This window comes from Palaemon carinicauda, chromosome 4 (assembly GCF_036898095.1).
Source record: "Palaemon carinicauda isolate YSFRI2023 chromosome 4, ASM3689809v2, whole genome shotgun sequence".
Classification (NCBI taxonomy): domain Eukaryota; kingdom Metazoa; phylum Arthropoda; class Malacostraca; order Decapoda; family Palaemonidae; genus Palaemon; species Palaemon carinicauda.
In genome coordinates, this window is record NC_090728.1 from 28,632,693 (window position 1) to 28,639,305 (window position 6,613).

The following is a 6,613-nucleotide window of genomic DNA, read 5'->3' on the forward strand; positions in this document are numbered from 1 at the left end:
ATAGACCAATTCCAACTTCAAAAATATCCATCTTGCCACAGGCTACTATCAATGTTGGCCTTCTTCTTTTATGTATAATTTTTTACACGCCCAAACGTTAACGCCCTTCGTATTATATCAAATCCATTCTTTGTGTCTATCAAAGTGCAATGGAGCATTCATAAACAGCTTTATAAATTAGAAATAAACATAAGGCAAAGATACAGTTGGAGACAGAAATTCTTTGCACACCTTATTATGCGTTGCGAGTAACCAAACAGATAGTGTAGGGAGATATGCCAGAGGTTACAAAGGAACTCACCGTACAATAAGGGTGTGGCAGGGTGCACTTCCCCATAGCGAGGTGGGGCAGAAATTCTTGTATCAACTGTTTGCGACGATTTAAAGTAACTCTTCAGCTTCTGAGCATTTTTTAAATGATTTAAACTACCGAGGGATATTAACACAATAAAGATGCTGATATTCTCGTAAATAAATTAGTTTGTAACTTACTACTTTTAGGGGAATAGTCTACTAAGGTGTTTACTGTAATTCAAAGATGAAATAGACGTTATGGACTGCGGTAAAAACAGGAAATCTTTCAGAAATATTCCACCTTATGTTTATGATGTGGTAGTGGGTTTTCAGCTCTAAGCTCAGCTCACAGCTTTATAAACCCCACAGTCAAACTACTACCTTCCCAACCCTGTGAGATAAGATTTTTTTTTAATTCTGACCATCCTTTGCATTCAGATCTTCCCGGACATACCATCCTGTTCGTAGCACCAGGTATGCAGTTAATTCTAATAATCATGCATTCTCCATCATGAGGCTCAATAATACATAGTACTCAGTACTCTAGAACTTTTATTCCAGCTATGGCAAGTTGTGGAATGATCTTCCTAAATGGGTGTTTGAATTGGTAGAACTTGAAAAGTTATAACTTCGTGAATATTTTATGTTAAACAGGCTGACATAAGTCTCTTTCTATAGTTTGTATATGAAAGATCTGTTTTGATATTGTTACTCTTCTTAATATAATTAATTTTGATTGTTCATTGCTTCTCTTGTAGTTTATTTATTTCCTTATTTCCTTTCCTCACTGGGCTATTTTTCCCTGTTGGAGACCTTGGGCTTATAGCATCCTGCTTTTCCAACTAGGGTAGTAGCTTAGCTTATAATAATAATAATAATAATAATAATAATAATAATAATAATAATAATAATAATGAAAATTTGGAAATATCTTGAAGTTTCTGGCATCCAAACAAGAGAACGATGTTCCAGTATTATTATTATTATTATTATTATTATTATTATTATTATTATTATTATTATTATTATTATTATTATTATTATTGCTAAGCTATAACCCTTGTTGGAAAAGCAAGATGCTATAAGCCCAAGGGCTCCAACAGTGAGGAAAAGAAAAATGGAAATAAGAGAATTGATTAACAATTAAAATAAAATATTTTTGAATAGTAACAACAATTAAAATAAATATTTCTTATATAAACTATAAAAATTTGAACGAAATAAGAGGAAGAGAAATATGATAGAATAGTCTGTCCGAGTGTACTCTTAAGCAAGAGAACTCTAACCCAAGACAGCGGAAGACCATGGTATAGAGGCTATGGCACTACCTAAAACTAGAAAGCAACGGTTTTATTTTGGAGTGTACTTCTCCTAGAAGAGCTGCTTATCATAGCTAAGGAGTCTCTTCTACCCTTACCAAGAGGAAAGTAGCCATTGAACAGATTACAATGGTAGAACAGAGAAGCTTGATTAACTGTGGTATTGATAACATAACTGTAAATACAAGGTGCATCACCAACGAAACTCTCATCCAGCTTTCTTTTCGCTTCCTCCCAGAAGTTTTACTTCATCATAATTGACAAGTTTGGATCAAAGCTTTTCTAGTGCAACTGCGAGGTTGATATTTATTGTCATATCACAGGAGATACAATCTACTTCGTATTGTGGCATATAGTATCTTTAGCTTTTTAAACTACATAGATCAGACACAAAAAGAAGCCATTTTTCCAAAAAAGTGATGACTGAAGTCTGAAGAAAATGTAAGGAAAGGGACAAGGTTAAATATGGCCATAGGAAGAGTCAGATAACATTGGATCTGCATTGACAAAAATTATCTGAAAATTCTCAGTAAAAAAATTGATATCTATTTCAGATGAAGTAAATGTTACAAATGTATCTTCCATTATACCTTTATACGACAGTAAAATTGAATGAAAGTGTTAGAGACATTATAGTTTGTTTTAGAGTTTTTTTAACCTAAGATTTGCTTCAAGTTCTGTATAGTTTCTGCATTAATCAATGTTGGCGCTGTCATGATGCATCACTTCTGGGAATAGATTTTGAGAAAATAAAGTCCACATAGTTATTGTTTTAACAGATTAAAGTGAATATTTGAAAGGATTTTACATTAAAAAGAATCCAGTATTAAAATAACGACAATGGTAATACGATACAAGATGAATGTGCATATTTCGAAACGAATGTTAGCCTATTAGAGTTTAACTTATTGAAACTGAGACTTCTTTGGATATTTACTTCACTCTCTTTCCCATAAATGACTCTTAAGTAATGCCGGATGATGTACAAAGTGAAAATGAAAACTCTGAGTCAAGTTTGAAACAAGACTAATCCTGCCCATGAACCTAGCGATCATAATTAAGTTTTTATGTATGTTGAACAATGCACAGAAGGTGATTCTCAATCAATTCCTAAATGGAATGTTTGTAGAAAGAATATTTTAAGGAGGATTCCCAGTCTAAAGCTTTTTTGATTTACGTATATTGAATGTAAGCAAAACACATTAGTACTCCAATGTTATGAAAGCTTTATTATTCACAACTATTTTTCTGATCTAGACACTCAAAATTCAAATATAAACGTATGCTCACCCTAATTTCCTAATTTATTTCCTTCATATTACTATTGTACTTTTGTTTTTAAACAATTCTGTGACGACTATCAGAGGCATCCTTGTGGCACCCATTCTCTGAACGGTCTCTCAGATTTCAACGCTATGCTATGGCTCTCAGATTCATCAATTTGTAAAAGGAAAACTTTTGAGAATGTTAGGTGACTGAGCATATCATGACAATACAATACAGTCTGATTGGACGTTCGCAAGAAAACTTTTTTTTACCCTGATCACCAAGTAGGCCTACAGTAGTCTACAGTAACTATCTCGACATCAGGAAATGAATTCACGACTTATTTGCCAGTCAGTAGTTTGTTAAGGGGACGTGTACTTTATTAGGTTAGGTTAGGTTAGGTTAAGACAGTGAGTGTTAAAGACTGAAAATTTTACAAGTAGGCCTATTCAACAATCAGTTTTGCCAATGCTGTTTTGACATCTCAGCAGTTCAATGATTCCAGTTTATAAAGGAAATTAAGAAGAAAACAAAAAACCTATTCTCAATTGCTTTTATCCCAGGCAAAATTAAATACGAAATGTAAATTTTTCCGCTGATAAAACCACATTTCTGTCTTAATATTATTATTATTATTATTATTATTATTATTATTATTATTATTATTATTACTTGCTAAGCTACAACCCTTGTTGAAAAAGCAGGATGCTATAAGCCCAGAGGCTCCAACAGGGAAAATAGCACAGCAAGGAAAGGAAACAAGGAAAAATAAAATGTTTATCGAACAGTGACATTACCATAAATATATAAACTATAAGAACTTTAACAAAACAAGAGGAAGAGAAAAAAGATAGAATAGTGTGCCCAAGTGTACCCTCAAACAAGAAAACTCTAGCCCCAGACAGTGAAAGACCATGGTACAGAGGCTATGGCACAACTCAAGACTAGAGAACAATGGTTTTATAATGTATTCTGTATTTAAGCTATCGTTTTAATGATCTTTATAACAAAACAAACATATAGATTGGAAATTCCGGTTTATACATAGCCTATACAATGCTATTATCTATGTATTCTTTTTGGACTTCTGACTTAAGGTAATTTTTTTTTTTTTTTTTTTGTTAAAAATCAGTAAAATATATACATAAAATTCTCAACCTTATCTCACAAAAAATTCAAATTGATAATGATAATGACTATGATAGAAATAATAATGATAACAAAAATTACATTAAGAAATATATGTGCGTTTTTCACTCCTAAAAGAAAAGTGTGATGACTGAAGGGAGAGTCTGTAACTGATAAACTTTTAAATGATATTTAAAGGATATAAGAAATAAGAAAATTTTCTTCTTAGGTTACTTAAATATTATCATTATATGTATACAAATTAATCAGGATAAAAATAAACCTGAGCTACACAGCGTTTGGGTGAAATGACTTGCGTAGGTTTTACTTGTCCATAAATAGCAAGCATCTCATAATAAAACCAGAGGCACCAACAAGCCCCCACACACTCTTGGCTAGAGCGTTTGAGCGAATTGCCTCGCGTGAATTTAACTCGCTTGCCAACAGCAGCCCATATTCCAGAGGAACCTTCTCACCTTATGCAGTTTTAGCGGGAAATATCTGGTGTCTCATTGGCTGATTCTTTCTTAGCTCTGATTGGTGGTTGTATGTGACGTCATACAATCATATTTTTGTAAAGGAATGTAACTGGGTCGGAATGAAAACCTATACTTATTGCGTATAAATTATTACTAAAAAAATAAAATTTTATGTAAATAAATTTAAAATGATTATTAACTTTGTAATAAATAGATAATGGATTTAGTTGAAGAGTATAACTTAGATAATACGTCATATTCAGAGGGAATACTGGACTGTGTTCTGGCTACGATGATAAATGTGCGTGCGTGCATCTGTTAAGCTGTAGTAAGCGAAGGCAACTACCAATCACAGTTGTGGAAGATATAACCAATCAGAGAACTGGAATATCCCGCCAAGAGTGAGCTCAGAGGCCTTATATTTTTCTGTTAGATTCGTTCGTGCTTTCATTCTAGCGTTCGGAGTCCGTAAAATGCTGTTCGAAATCCTGTCCAAATTTTATTATGACACTACACTCAAATATTAGGGTTGCAGTTCAAGTTTTTTCTTCGTTTTTAATACGGGAATTATTCTTTTAAAGGATATATATATATATATATATATATATATATATATATATATATATATATATATATATATATATATATATATATATATATACAATGCCTTTTCCCTTACTCCCCTTTTACTCAATTTGCAATAATTTAAGCTTTTAATCTATCTAATGTAATATAGCAAATAAAGCAAAATTCCATTCAATCCTACTTCTTTTCCTTCTCGGATTCCTTTAAAAGATGTTTTGATATTCTATATCAATATATTAATGACTGTAATTGCTATATATATATATATATATATATATATATATATATATATATATATATATATATATATATATATATATATATGTGTGTGTGTGTGTGTGTGTGAGTGTGTGTGTGTGAGTGCGTGTGTGCGTGTGTGTGTATGAGTGCGTGTGTGTGTGTGTGTGTGTGTGTGTGTGTGTATAAGAAAATATTATTCTCAGGCTGTGAATCAATTCGTCAACAGCAGCCCATAACTCAAAGGAACCCTCTCACCTTATGCAGTTTTAGCGGGAAATATCTTTTATCTCATTGGCTAATTCATCCCTTGCTGTGATTGGTAATTGTATGTGACGTCATACAATCTCGTATTTTATGAATGAATTTCAACTGAGTATGGATGAAATACCTTTACTTATTACAGATAAATTATGACAAAGAAATTACAAATTTTATGAAAATAAACCTAAGATAGTTATTAATTCTGTAATAAATAAATAATGGATCTTGTTGAAGGGTATAGCTTAAATAAATACGTTATTTTCGACGGAATGCTTGACTAAGTTTTGGCTACGATGTTAGGTGTGCGTATGTTTGTCTGTTAGGCTGTAGTAAGGGAAGGTAACTACCAATCACAGCTGAGGAAGATGTAGCCAATCAGAGGCCTGTAATTTACCACCACAAGAGAGTTCTGGATACTTATGAGTTGCTGTTCGTAAAACCTACCCGAATTTCCATAAAATCATATCTAAACGCTCTACCTATCGGGAGCTGAAGATTTTTTTTTTTTTTTACTTTTAAGCGAAATAAAGATATGTTTGCTTCAAAATATATAGAAACAGTCCCTTCCTTACATGATGTTTTTATAACATATTTTATCAAAGGGATAGTTTCTGACCACCAACTAAAATCATCTATATTTAGAAAATACGTCTCTATGACGTCATAATGAGAAGGATGAATTTGACAGCTTGTCTAAATAACTAATTATTAAACCTTTTGCTTGGTTTGAGTAAGTAATGAGTAACACATAATATATACTATTATCATATCGAGATAAATACTGAAGAAACTGCACGACTTTAATTTCAAAATTGTTAAAATTTCAAGTATTGTGTAATTGTACAGATCACTACCAAATCATTATCTTTATTAGGAAATATATAAGGTTTGATACCAACATAATACATATTTCAGATAGATTACGACTTAAAGATATTTTATTTATGGAAACCAACCTAAAACAAATAAAATGGAATTTTATTTGTTCGTCAACAGCCCCCCGTAAATCAAAGGAACCCTTTCGCCTCATGCGTTTTAGCG